We start from the raw sequence: 14,057 nt of genomic DNA on the forward strand, positions 1-14,057 counted from the left end.
CGCGGCGCAGCGGGGCTCAGGCAGGCTGCCTGCATGCCATGGCCCCACGGTGCTCCCGGAAACAGCTGGCTGCTGGCATGTCTCTGCAGCCCCTGGCGGGGGGAAAGGGGGTGGCAGCTCTGCACGCTGCTCCCGCCCCCAGCACCGCCCTCACAGCTCCCATTGGCTGGAAACCAGCCAATGGGAGTTACGGGGGCGGCACTTGCGGGCGTGGGCAGCGCACGGAGATACCCTGTCCCCCTCCCGCCAGGGGCCGCAGAGACTTGCTTGGAGCCAGCCGCTTCTGGGAGCAGCGTGGGGCTATGGCAGGCAGGCAGCCTGGCTGAGCCCTGCTGCTGTGCCGCTGGCCAGGAGCCGCCTGTGGTAAGCACCTCCTGGCCGGAGCCTGCACCTCGCACCCCCTCCTCCACCCGAGCCCCAGGTCAGAATCCCTCTCCTGCACTCCGCGCCCGCTCCTGCACCCCAATTCCCTGCCCCAGCCCCGTCCTGCACCAAACTCCCTCCCAGGAAAAATATTTGTATACAGGGGCCCCACAAAATCTAATAGCCCCGTGCCCACAGGAGAGTTAATCCAGCCCTGCTCACTGCCAAGCCCCTGGGCCAGCTGTTAATTGTCATTTTGGTCACATTGCTAGATTGAGCTTTTCAAACTCTGTTCCTAGCAAACTACAGGCTTTAAAAACACCTGGTTTCACTTCCACTGCAAAGGCTCCATACCAGTGCAGTCTAGAGGGGACAGCCCAGCACAGGGTCAGTATATCTGTCACAGTGCTGGGGGAAAGAGCAGACTTGTGGATATGGTGCATCTTACCAATGGCTCACCAACCTAATTCCCCGTCATGATCTTGCTAACAGTTGGAGTATTGTCTGTTCAGGGAAAGCTGCTTGCTCGCTATCCTGCTAGCTTGGTTGAAGATGTTATCAGCCCCTCGGGAAGGGGCTGAGAGGTTGGAAATGGAGACAGAAAGAAGCCCAGTGCAATTAAAGTTACATGATCAGCCTCCACTTCCAGTCATTGCACTGATAGAAGCGCTTGTTTTGCAATCTTGTTGCAGTAGAATGATTGCTAATCTGGCACGTGGGCAGGGAAGGGGCTTTATAGTTCCCCACTTCAAATCAATGGCCCCGCAAGAACACAGGAGTAAGAGCTGGCCCAGAGGTGTGTATTGAGTAGCCCTGTCTAGCTGTTTACTTTACTTTTTCAGAGTGTTTGTCTTGCCAGGGGATATCTCTGAAGCAGTACTCAAGAATTTCAAACCCAGATGAGCTGAGCATTCAGTAACCAGTCAGAGACCACGGTTGAGTCATGAAGATCAGTTCCAGGTGTGGAAGAAATTTCCAAATTCCAGTTTAGTTCTGTTGCTTTCAGTGAGGTTTTTTGTTCTCCTCCCCTTCTTTTCCCCCCCATCTCCCTGGGTCAGGAAAGTTTCAAAGCTTCTTTCTCTTACTCCTGGAAGAGAATGTGATCTAATGGTTAGAGCAGAGGGGTCTGATGGGAGTCAGAATTTCTGTCCCAAGCTCTGCTATTCATTTTCTGGGGAAGCTTGTACAAATTGCTTAACTTCTCTGAACCTCAGTTAATACATGTGTGAAATGGGAATAGCATTTACCTATCTCACGGGGGTTTCTGGAACTTTTTAACCCCTTAAAAAACGCCTTCCAGGCTTGGCCAAGGCCGCAATGCCATCTGGAGCTGTCCCAAGGCCCGGTATTTATTAATCCTCTGTTTTCTCCTGGGAGAGGTGGAAAACCTTCCTTCGTAAGCAACAGTGGTTTCTATAAAAACAACAAGGAGTCTGGTGGCACCTTAAAGACTAACAGATTTATTTGGGCATGAGCTTTCGTGAGTAAAAACCTCACTTCTTCGGATGCATAGAGTGAAAGTTACAGATGCAGGCATTATATACTGACACATGGAGAGCAGGGAGTTACTTCACAAGTGGAGAACCAGTGTTGACAGGGCCAATTCAATCAGGGTGGATGTAGTCCACTCCCAATAATAGATGAGGTTTCTATGTCACTCAGTCTGTCTCAGGAAGAGATGGCATTGATGCTAAGGACAGGTACATGCCTTTTGTGGAGTACTTTGGTACCAATATTTCAGAAATTAGGAAAGCAAAAAATACCCATTGATCCTCGCTTGCTTCTGTATTATCCATATTCAATACGCTGCCCCCCTTCCGGCTGATCAGTCCTCAGAAAGGCTTTTGTTACTTTTCATTACAGCGGTTTCCGTGTCTCTGTCCTGAAGAGATGTTCTTCAAACTTGCCATTGTGTTCTTGAAGTAGTGAGCACAGCCCACAATCTTTTCTTACTTCTGCATTTGAGCAAAGGCTTGCTACACTGCATCCAGCTTTTGATGCCTTAAGTCCATGTTCTGTGTTGTTGCAGCCTTCGACATCTACATTCCAGACTTCTGAGATGGGGGCAGCACCGAAGCTAACCTTGTAGCCAAGGCCAAAAGTTGCAATCTTTATAGCTGGACATCCAGCATTTCAACTCCTTCTGATCTCACCACAGGGCAGATTTGGTTTTCCTGTAGGCCTCTTAAACTTTCTCCAGGGGGCTCTAGGCTATGATCTCTCTTGAGGAGCCTCTCCTCCAAAGACATTGAAACGAAATGACATATCAAAACCAGTCCTCAGCATGGAGTAAACTGAAATGCCCTGCTTTATCCACGAGTTATCTTGCCAAAGGAATGGGGGTAGTGGGAAGAGGGCCTCTTCCATTGTACTCAACTTTTGCTCTGGAGTAGAAGAGCAGTAAAAAAGTGGATTGAAAAGCTTCCCACCCACCAAGACTGGAGTTCAAAAGTCAATTTGTTTTTCAGGAGTTGGTGAAGTTACTATAAAGCGGTGTAAGGAATGCCCCATCCTGCCCTGTCCTAGGTGTTGTGTTGAATCTGGCATTGGTGATTGCAGAAGGAATGCAGAACCCTCAGCTCAATTCTTGGCTGGTAAATGAAAAATGATTTTCAGTGACATTAGCTCCCCTCTTCTCTGAAGTTGGGTTATGTATGTCCCATCTCTTCTGCACCCCTGTTTATTCAAACAAGTCTCCTATTCCCCATTGGACAAACATTTCTACTGTCCTTTGTTTACAAACAGATCTAAATTTATATCCATAGAATTATTTGGAATCTTGAGGAATTTTTGTTCCTGTCCGGCTCCTCGCTTGGCTGGCAGGCGACATTGTTTTTGTTCCTAAGTGTCGCAATGACAGCGATCTGACCCTGTTCAGATCACGCTGTGTCCCATCGCGTGTGAAGCCGAGAAACGCCCGGCTGGTAATTGCAGGGATGCCTTTGGGATGTGGACACCAGTTACTTTGTCCAGCGGAAGGTCTATAGATAGCTTTGGCTCTGAATGGGGTGACGTCCCGCTCTGTCTCCTGCGGCAGTGTTGCTTTTCGCTATCGGAGCTGAAGTTACTGGGTTAATCCCGGCATCTGCAGTGTGAATGAACCCCGGGAATGCTGAACTGAACTGTGTGTGGGGAGGAGAGAGGTGGCTAAGTGGAAAGGCCATAGAATAATATCCTTGAAGGAAATGCTACCGCACTGTCAAAGCTTCCCGGCCTTCCTCCTTGTCCAACTGCTAGTGTCTATATTTAAATTACCAGCTCAGCCCACAGCCACAGGCAGGAAATTACTTCACAGGAGAGTCACATGTGAGGGAGGATTTGATCACCACGCTCCAAACAGTTTCTTTTGGCCAAGTGACTAATTAGACTGAGGGAGGTTTGTTTTGAATTGTTCATTTGTGCTTTATAAGGATATTTGCAGGAGGCAGCTCAACAGGACATATAAAATGCACAGAGCTCTTTAAAGCAGGGCTGAGCAATACCGTGCGTCTTGTACAGCACGGAGCACGTTGTTGAAGATCTGCAAGTGAAAAGCGGACAGGTTACAGGTGTGGTGTTGGGAAGTGCAGGTATGGGTAGGGTGGTTACACAGGGTTGACACAGGTTTATGTTTTTACCAGGTATATAGGCAGGTGTTTGGAGACACCTTGATGATCATTTTACTAGCGCAGTTACAGAACCAGGGGTGGATGCTTATAATGATAATAATATCTCTGTCTCTGGATAATTTTCAGCTAGTGGCGAGCCAGGCCCAACCATTTCATGATCTGATTAGAGCATCCATGTTTCAACCTGTGTTACCCAAAACTAGCTTTAAAGGGTTGTTACTAGCTTGGTTTCCCCCAGTCAGTGTGGACATGAGCTATGTAATAACTAGGTCACGATCCCAAACTGGAGATGACCTCCAGAGGTTAGTCTGTACTACTATGGGTTGGGTACCATGAGTTTCAGCTAAAATCCTGTCCCATCCCACTTCCTTGATCCTACCACATCCTTTCCCTCAACTGGTTTCCGAATTAAATCCAAGCTTCCCATCCTCCCCTTCAAGGTTCTGCTAAATTCCACCCCTGGCTATGCGTTTGGTTTCCTTTCTTACTACTCTCCGGTGCCTTCATTCATTCAAGCTTGCAGCCAAACGGCTTCCTTTTCCCACTCCCGTTTTCAGGCCACTTTCCATGGTGTCTCGACTCTGGGAGCTCCCTCCTCTAACCCACTGTCTCTGGTGCCCCCCTGAAAACCCAGTGCTTCTGCCAGGCTCACTAGGATTGACCCACCTGAGCTAGCCGTGCAGCCCTATAATAATCATTGTGGCTCAGGCCTGGCCTGTCTTGTCTCTTCATTTAGGCTGGAAGCCCCGTGGAGCAGTGGCCACGTGTGCCTTGTGTAGCACCAAGCCCCTGGCTGTGCTTCACTGAGAACTCTGTTCGATGGCTTTTGTGTGTGTCATAGATGCCGTCTCCCATCCATTGCATAGTGGTAGCACTTTATTCTGCCGTGTGGAGAGCGCCAGTTTAGTCACTGGATGCCCACTCCAGCTTGACGGGGGCCTGGAACTGTTGTGGGCTTTGCAGTCAGCCCCCAAGGGTAGTATCGCATCCCTTCGATGATAGGCATGTGGGCTGTGCCCTTCCTCCCAAGTGACTGCTCAGTGTTTTATTTCCTCCTTTCCTAAATGTTGTTCCCGCCTCTCAGCTGAGATTGGAAACTCTTTGGGGAAAGGAGTCTGGCATCCCTGCAAAGTGCCAGGCACGTCCAGAGTGCTACACAAGTAATCTGGTGCCCGTCTCTGCCCCACGCTGCCCGCTGGAAGGAATGCAGGCCCAGTCCTCAGGTTGTTTGCAAGAGGGGAGGTTCCACTTTGTCTAACACTGAGCAGGTGTGTTCTTCTTGGGGGCTGGGCGTGTCACCCATCCCCTGATGTATCTATGTGCCTGTAATTCACTTGCACGGTTCTGGGTCCATTGATCCACAGCCGTCGAGACCCCGTCCCCATTATTGACCCCGGGAGCTCTCTCTTGTGGGTGTGTTTGGTGTGGAGTTTTTGGGTTGCATCCCCAGTGCTAACAGCCAGCAGCTCCGAATGAAAATGGCTTGATTCAGAGGCCCTGAGTCAGCCTTGGGAGGAATCACTGTGTGTGCGTGTCTGCTGTGTACAGGCGCCCCACATTCACGGGGCTGGTGCCGTCACATGACCGTGAGCCTTTCAGCAAAACAAGTCACACGAGTGCATCGCCCAGCTCCTGACATTGCAGAGGAAAGACTCATCGCATGCACATGTATTTGCACTAGACTCGCCCCGGCCGTCGCTGTAGATTGGATGTGGGTGTGGCAGAATGGTAGCAAAGCCGGGCTTTGCACGACAGAGAATATGTACAATGCAGGGCTACGCTCCCGGACAGAGATTTATTTTTCTCAGATAAATATCACATGTATATGTTTGTGCCCGTTCAGTTTGTCGCTAATGCTAGGCTGCACGGGACCCCTTGGTTGTCTGCCCCTTGTGTGCTGAGTGCAGTTGAGGAGTGCTAGCTTTCAAGGCAGTCTGGCAGATAAGGAAGGGAAGGCTGCATTAGGAATCCTGCTCATCAAAGACTCGTGAGGCACCCAGTGTCAGTTCAAATAGAAACTGCCTTGCTGACTTACTGCATGCTGCCCGTAGGAGCACCAGAATGCCCAACACTGTTTTAAGGTGTTGCCAATGGCCCGTGCCCTGGCACCGCTGACACTGTGGTTCAGAAGGCAGGTTCCTCCTCGGTGATGCCCTGTGTCAGAGGCTCCTTAAAGAATGCAGGAAGCATGTTGTGAAACTTCTGTTTCTGCTGACGTTCCTTCCCCTAGTGGGAAACACTGCAGAAACTCCTTGGAGATGTGTAGAAATCTGGATGAAAAATGCTCGGTGGCCATCACCGTTCAGAGGCAGAGGAGATGATCTAATCCGGGGGATTTGCTGACTGTTTCCAAGCAGCAGGACAGTGTGATGCAGTTCCTTAAATAAAAAACCGGTTGAGCTCTCGGGACTGCTCTCCAGCGCCATAAACGTAGCCATGTTGGAGAGTCTCAAGCAGGCCGTAAGCTACGAATGGCGTTAGCTCGTTTCTAGCTGTGCAAAGGAAGAACAGGGACAGTAATTGAAACAGTCTAAATTGGTTTGGGGAAGGAGGGGAAGAAAATGAGGAAATGCTTAAAATAGTTCAGCTATTTGCTGTTGAGACCTGGATTCCTTCCCAGAAATGGGAAATTCCCATAGTCGGGACAGGGAGGTATTCAGGAGCTTTCAGCCAAGGATAATACACCATCATGACCTTCCAGTGCTGGGTGTGCATACGGAGACTCACTGCAAGACGGGCAGGTGAGGTGAGATGGTCAAGGGAAGAGAAATTCCCGGCGAAGGGGAGATAAAGATCATCCTCGCCATGTGAAAGAACCTCTCAGCTGGTGATCTCAAAGCACGTTACAAGCATTGCTAGCTTAATTATACCTCATGGCAGCCCTGAGAGAGAAGCACGAAGTTACAAAACAAAAAATCATGAGTAGGATCCTCTGCTGGAGTAAATCAGCAAAGCTCCGTTGATTTCAATGGAGCGATGCTGATTTCCATCAGCGTGTATGGCCTCTGACTCATAGTTGGCTGAAAAATCATATGAGAAGTCAGCAGAGGGCCTGATTTTTCAGTTTGCTCAGCATCTGCTCCTTCCGCTTTCTCCAGTCAGTGGCAGAGCCGAGAATAAGAGCGTCAGTCCTGGAGGGACATATGTTAATGTCCTGGAAGGAGACCTGTCGGGACTCCTTGGATTCTACTCCTGCTCCCCTATGGTGCATGAATTGTACGTAGCTGGGATGAGCCACAAACTTCTGCTCTCTAATTATGGGTCTGGCACTAACTTACTCTGTGGCAGGCACTTAACCTCCTTGTGCCTCAGTTCCTCATCTCTAAAATGGGGAAACGCTTGTACGTTGCGGGATGGAGTATTCCCTAAGCCTGTGCAGTGAGAGTCCCGTACTCTGTAGGAGTGAAGTGTTGGTACTATTGTAGTATACATGGTGAAGGGAAGCCATTTTGGTAAAGGGAGCAAATGGCCATTTCATGCTTCCAGGGTGTGGTTTATAAATAAGGAGGAAAACCCCGATGGTGGGGAGTGCGCAGACCCTCCCAGGACGGGGCCTAGGGAGAAACAGCAGAGCCTCCTGTATTCTGTTTACTAACAGTATAATGATGAGTTTCCAGGTGGCTTAAATGCAGACTGGACTGTGTCCATTACACCACTTGTTTGGTCAGGAATCCAGCACTTTTATTCCCTAAATCAATGCACTCTGTAAACTCGGCTTGTCCCAGCCCTGAGCAACCACCTCCCTCAGAGCAAGGAGCTACCATGGGTAAATGTGTAGGACCTATCAGAACCCACCCTGCTTTACATCTGTTACTCAATGGGACCGTGCCTTTAAATGTGACTTCATTCCTGGCCCTTAGGCCTCCTCACTGTGGGAACGTGTTAAAGCGTTGGCTGGAGATAATGGCTGTCATAGATGTTGAATAATTGAATATTCTGCTGTTCTTCCCCCACCCTGGAACTGCCTATTAATAGCATAATCTTCCAGGGTATTTTCATCCATCAAAAAGCTGAGAAAATACGATTAGCTTTATGCAGCAGGGTGGGGAGAAAGGATTTGGAGGAATAAACTGGGATCAAGATTGAAGTGGGGTGTGAGCTCCAGGGGGGTTAAATGGTCTTTTTGCCAAACATGAACGGTGATCGCTTCTTACCACCTCTGCCCTGCTAACACAGACCAGCGCCTCCAGGATGGATCGCGGTTACTCTATAAACCTCCAGAGAAGCCAGCGCCTCCCTGATACATTTAAAAGTAATTAAAAAGCTTTGATCCATGTCTTAGTGGCACAGCCTTATTCGTGAGTCATTCTGGTGGGGTTGTGGAGCCAGTCCTGCCTGGAGAACTCGCTGCCTTGGAAGGAACAAAGAGAACGACTGCACTAAAAAGCATCTGATTCCACCTGGGATAGAGCCCGTGAATAATCTGAGAACCACACCGGTGGCTTTATGATGGGTGTCTTGGAATGATTGCTGAGAGCTCAGATTGTGCCCAGCTCAGTTGAGAGCACAGAGAAAGATACCTTCCCTGCCATCTAGATTACACAGGACAGACAGACATACGCCATGTGGTCAGATGATTCAGGCTTCACGCATCCATCCTAGGTTGGACTGGCTGCTCCGAGGCACAACCGGGTCTTTCTCCTGCTTGGGAGTAGGATTCCCTGGGTGGGATCAGTTCTACACCAGAAACCCTGGCTCTGCAGGGCTCTCTTCTGCTTTGTCTTAGGCCAGGTCTACACTACCCCCCTAATTCGAACTAAGGTACGCAACTTCAGCTATGTGAATAACGTAGCTGAAGTTCGAAGTACCTTAGTTCGAACTTACCTCGGTCCACACTCGGCAGGCAGGCTCCCCCGTCGACTCCGCGGTACTCCTCTCGCCGAGCTGGAGTACCGCAGTCGACGGCGAGCACTTCCGGGTTCGACTTATCGCGTCCAGACTAGACGCGATAAGTCGAACCCAGAAGTTCGATCGCTCGCCGCCGAACTACCGGGTAAGTGTAGCCAAGGCCTCAGTTAAAAGCCCACTTCCTCCTGAACTGGGCCTGGGATACTGGCCTGAAGTCTATGATTTGTAAGGGAGTCTACAGTGCAGTGGGGTTTGTCCAACGTTGAGAGTCCAGACAGCCCTTCCCCCCACACACACCTACTCTGCTGTGTTACTCCAGCATCAATCTGCACTAATTCCATTGACATTGAGCGAGGCTGGGTTTACACCACTCGGACTGAGAGCAGAATTTGGCCCTGAGTGGGAAGCAACTCCTAATTAATCCATAAACCAGTAACCATTTTAGATCCTACCAGATTTAAAGCCTCCGCTAAGATATCACGCTAAAGAAAAAGCACTTAGAGAGAATCCTGCCCCTTAATCCGTACAACCAAAGGCTTGGCTCTCATTGTCTGAGCCTGGCACTTCACAGCTACTAGCAACAGCCTGGGGTCTGTCTGTCTGTCTAGCTGAGAACAGTGAAGCAGGGGCCACCTTAGATCGGAGGACTGCAAATTGGATGGGTCTGATGCTGGGACTTGATAAAATTCAGTCCTGGGCCAGTGCCGGAAAGGGGCTAGGCCAGCACTTCTAACCTGGCTTCTCTGTTGTGCTCATGTGGCACCGTTTGGATGGTCAGTGTCTGAAATGCAGGGGCTTTGTCCATTTAGAAAATGCTGAGCGCAAACAGGCTGCATCGAGGGCCCCATAAAACCTTGTCTCAGCGTGTCTTCTGAACTGAGAGAGAGGCTAGCGGTTAAAATCACACTGGCATTGAAGCTGGGGGTAGAAAAAAGATGATAATCAAACTGTGGTTTTCAGCGTTCGTTATTAACTCAAAACTACTAACATTGGTCTTGAAACAGGAATCAGAACGGGAAAGAATGTCAGTGGCTCTGATGAATTGTCTGGCCAAGGCAAGTATGCTCAGAATATGAGAGCTCCTTGTCTTCGGTCAAAGACTGCGTGGGAGGACTCTCTCTAGATATGACATTGGATGGTCTCCAGTGCTCTTCTGCTTGGGTAGAAGAAACAACATTTGCCATTTGTTGCACTTGATTTCGCAGACCCAAAGCATGACCAATCATGTCTTCTTAATTCCAGTCGTGGGCTTCCTAGCCAAGCTAAGCAGGGAGACCTCACTTTAATTCTTCAGGGTCCCTCTTCTCTGGAAACACTTCAGAGTCTGATCTGATATAGCTAAGTTGGAAAAGGTGACCACAAACACCTGTAAAGCATGTGAGTCCTTCATTTGTTATACAGAAATCGCGCTGGTGGGAGTCTGAGGTCGTAAGAATTAGAGGTGATCAAGGCCCATTAGATCATTTCCCTCATTCCCTAGGAGCCTAGTTCAGGGTCACATTGTGCAAATCACGTGGTTCCTCACTACCATGCTGCCTATGTTATATGGGAGTAGTTAATGTGAGGCATATGACTAAGATTACAATGTAATCAGTAATCCTACCGTATAAATCCTCAGTACGTGTAAGAAATGGCCCCAAATAAGATGCAAAGCCAGATATATAATAGAAGGCTGGCAAGTCAGCGTGTGAGAGAATTAGGGTTTAGCGCTAAGGGGATTTCTAGTGTCTCTCAGCATTTTTTGCAAAAACAGAAAAATAATTTACAATGTACTGCAAGAAGTAAAAGGTCTGGGCCCTCCGAGCCATCAGCTGGAGCAGTCCCATACTGCGGCTGTAGCCTCTCTCCTAGTCTCTTCGCTAAGAATCTACATTCCCATCCCAGTGAAAGTGCTGCTTGTGAAATTGCCTTCCTGCCTTTCTGACTGATGTGCTGGGCTGAGCATAAGTGCAACGAGAAAAGAGAGATCCATTTTCAGGCCATGAAATCTGATCTTAATGGAACCCAGGGGCTAATGGCGAAGACTCTTGTTTTATAAGCCCAATTATGCAACACTGTCAGAGAGCAGTCCAGTGGTAGAATGTGTGCAGTTCAGAGCCTCGCTAGCAAAGAGCCCTTTATCAGTATCAAAGACAAACAAGTGTCTGACTTAAGCCAATAGTAGTAAGGAAAGGGTTCCTGCCTCTCTCTGTCCTTAATCCCCTCCTGTGATTCTTTCATGTTGCTGAGGTCTCTGCTCCGGGTCTAATCTTAAAGTACATAATGTGTGCTGCAATATCTAGGAACAGCCCTAGCTTTAATTGTCTTGTCTCTTCCCTGTTTACACTGATATCCTATCTGATCCACTGGTCATTTAGATCCAGTATGATTATCCAAACGTAGCTCAACTGGATTTGATGTAGTAAAAAGTGTGGCTAGCCAATAATAATGTTCTTGTCTAGTTCCTTTCATTTGGTAACCTCAGAATGTCTTTTATAACTGAGAATGGAGCCTCACGACACGCCTGTGGAGTCGGTGATGATACTCCATTTTACACATTGGGAAACTGAGACACAGAGTGGGAAGGGGACTTGCCCAAGGCCATATAGTGAGTCTGTGGCAGAGCCAGCAATAGCATCCAGACCCCTTGATTTCATCATTTCGAACTGGTTTTGTAAACTGTGAGCCATGTAAGCATGATTTGGTTTATAAACCCCCTGGAAAAACGGTGTCTAATGGAACCCCCAACATACCTTTTAACTCCAGTGCAGAGATGTCCAGCAGCATGACAGTGGAGTAACATGTTGAGTGCATTTTTCTGAAATGAGCGCATGCTTCTGTGGATTATTTTGTTCCTCCCAGTGCTTCAGGGTGCTCTTGAAAACAAGTTGCTGCACCGCTCTGAGCTAGATCTAGGTGTGACTTATTAAATTGTGGTTTATTAATGCTTTCCTGTAGTGCTTGCTGAGTTTCAAAGGGCGTATTCTGTTGCCTACATGATTACCAGCGGTGATAGGGTTTAGTGTATGTGAAGATTGGGGTAGAGATGGGCCAAATCCAGACACGCAAAGGGACTACATCCGAGCTTTGCAACTCAGACCTGCTGCTAGGTTTTGGAGAGCAGCCTCCTACGTGCGTTTTAATGTGCAGGAGTGGAGGCTGTTGATATCACAGAAGGCGGCTCAGAGCCATTCTTTAGCGAGGTGCTTCCATCTGCAAGAACAGCTGCTGTTGGGGAGAAATGACAGCATAACCTCTGCTCTGTTAAAAGCTTACGCAGAACAAATCTGACTGTTCATGTGGGCAGACTGAACTGGAGCTGGGTATTTAAACCAGGCCATGGCAGCTGCCATCCGAGTCTCTCTCTTTCCCAAGCCCAGGGCAGTTCTGTGACTGACCAGGCTGTCCTGAAAGGCGGCATTGTGGGAGCAGTGCAAATGAGCCGGCCTCTAGAACCCAATGCTGTTCTTTGCCCGTCTCGCGCATTCCGTGTGGACGATCTCCGGGCACTTTACAGACCTTAAAAACGGAAGTCTCATTACCGCCCTGGGTGGCAGGACAGTATCGCCACCCTTGTTTTATAGACGGGGAAACTGAGGCACAGAGGCACAATGACTCAGCCAAAATTGCACAGCGAGTCAGTCACAAAGCTGGGGATGGGAACCCAGATCTCCTGCCAAAGACCATTCTCGAGACAGGTGGGTCAGTCTGAGGCTTAGTACAGCCAATTAGCTGCAATTATACTTTATTTATTACAAAGATGCATGACCATCTCCTTGCATCTGTGTAATAATAGTAATACTGGGCGCTTCTCCTGGGCCTGTAACCTGGGGGGCCCTAACTGCGTCACAAACATTGATAAATTAAACTCCAGCCCCTCCCCGGGTATTATCCCCATTTTATAGACGGGGAAACTGAGGTGGTGATTTGCCAGTGGTGCCCCAGTGAGTCAGTCAGAGCCAGGAACTGAACTCCCAGTCCTGCGCCCTAACCCCAAAGCCCAGCTAGCTGTATAAAAAGGGAGAATTGGATTGATGTGTCATGACCTTTTAGCGAGAGGCTTGGGGAGAGCTCATGTTACCTTGGAGCAGTTGTCCTATTGGATGATGAATGTTCGTTTTGGCGCACATGCCCGGCTGTGAGAACCGTGCCTACACATCAGAGATCCACACGCTCTCCTCACCCCAGCGATAACCTGGTTTCTTTAGTGACTGCCCAGGCAGAAAAGCAGAGGGGACTTCAGCACTGACCAGCAGAGACACGACATCCACACCCAGTGAAGTGCCTGTCTCGCTAGTGTCAGCGCAGCCATAGGCGCTGACTCTGGGGGTGCTCTGGGGCTGGAGCACCCATGGGGAAAAAGTGGCGGGTGCTCTGCACCCACCAGCAGCTCCCCGCCCCAGCTCACCTCTGCCTCCGCCCGCCTCCACCTCCTCCCCTGAGCATGCCGCCGAGTCCTGCTTCTCCCCCCTCCCTCCCAGCGCTTGTGCCGCGAAACCGCTGTGGGGAGGAGGAGGAGGAATGCGGCGTGCTCAGAGAAGAGGCGGGGCCGGAGTGGGGATTTGGGGAGGGGTCCAATAGGGCAGGGAGGGGGCGGTGTCGGAGGGGGGGCGGGGGGGCGCGAGCACCCTCCGGCGCCAAGGAAAGTTGGCGCCTGTGAGCGCAGCTCTTGTGAATCCAGTGAAAATTGTTGCCATCTCTCGCTCGTGCGCACCTATGGCGTCTCCAGAGCAATGTTCTCTAGATGCTGTTGTACGTCCATACGCCATTTCGAGGTCTCCTTTGTGACATTGTGGCTAACATCCAGTTCACCTCTGAAGCCATATTTGAGGCACTGCATTCTGATGCGTTGGGTGGTTTGGATGTTCTCGTCGCAGGAAGCAGAGTCTTTGATTTTCAGCTTGTGCATCGAGTAGCCACATCATCCATGGTTGGGGCAATAAGAATTTGCTTGTTTGGAACAGTAGAGGAGGTCCAGACACTTTGCCGTTCCCTGGCTGGCTCCAGAGGCCTGGGGAGGTCATAGCGCCATCTCTAAAACCAGGCTGTTCAACAGGCTGTTTGTTCAGCACTTCTCATTCAAAATGGGCCAAGATTGGCCGGTGTTTCCAAGAACTGATGACTCATAAAGTCCTGAAGTGACTGGCTAGTATCCAAAGCATAAGGAATAAATATTTAGACACAAATACATGCTGGAAACATGCAACGACAATAAAGAAATATGAATCCTGCTCTGAAATCCCTTCCCTTTAAAAGCAC

The 14,057-nt window shown here is 49.5% G+C and overlaps 1 protein-coding gene across 2 annotated transcripts in view; it reads left to right on the top strand.

The window, feature by feature from the left end:
* The window catches only part of PLEKHM2 (pleckstrin homology and RUN domain containing M2), a 58,026-nt gene that overhangs the window by 11,090 nt on the left and 32,879 nt on the right, over positions 1–14,057 (top strand). The gene's annotated exons all lie outside the window — the stretch shown is intronic.

Source organism: Malaclemys terrapin, chromosome 19, assembly GCF_027887155.1.
Source record: "Malaclemys terrapin pileata isolate rMalTer1 chromosome 19, rMalTer1.hap1, whole genome shotgun sequence".
Taxonomy (NCBI): Eukaryota; Metazoa; Chordata; order Testudines; family Emydidae; genus Malaclemys; species Malaclemys terrapin.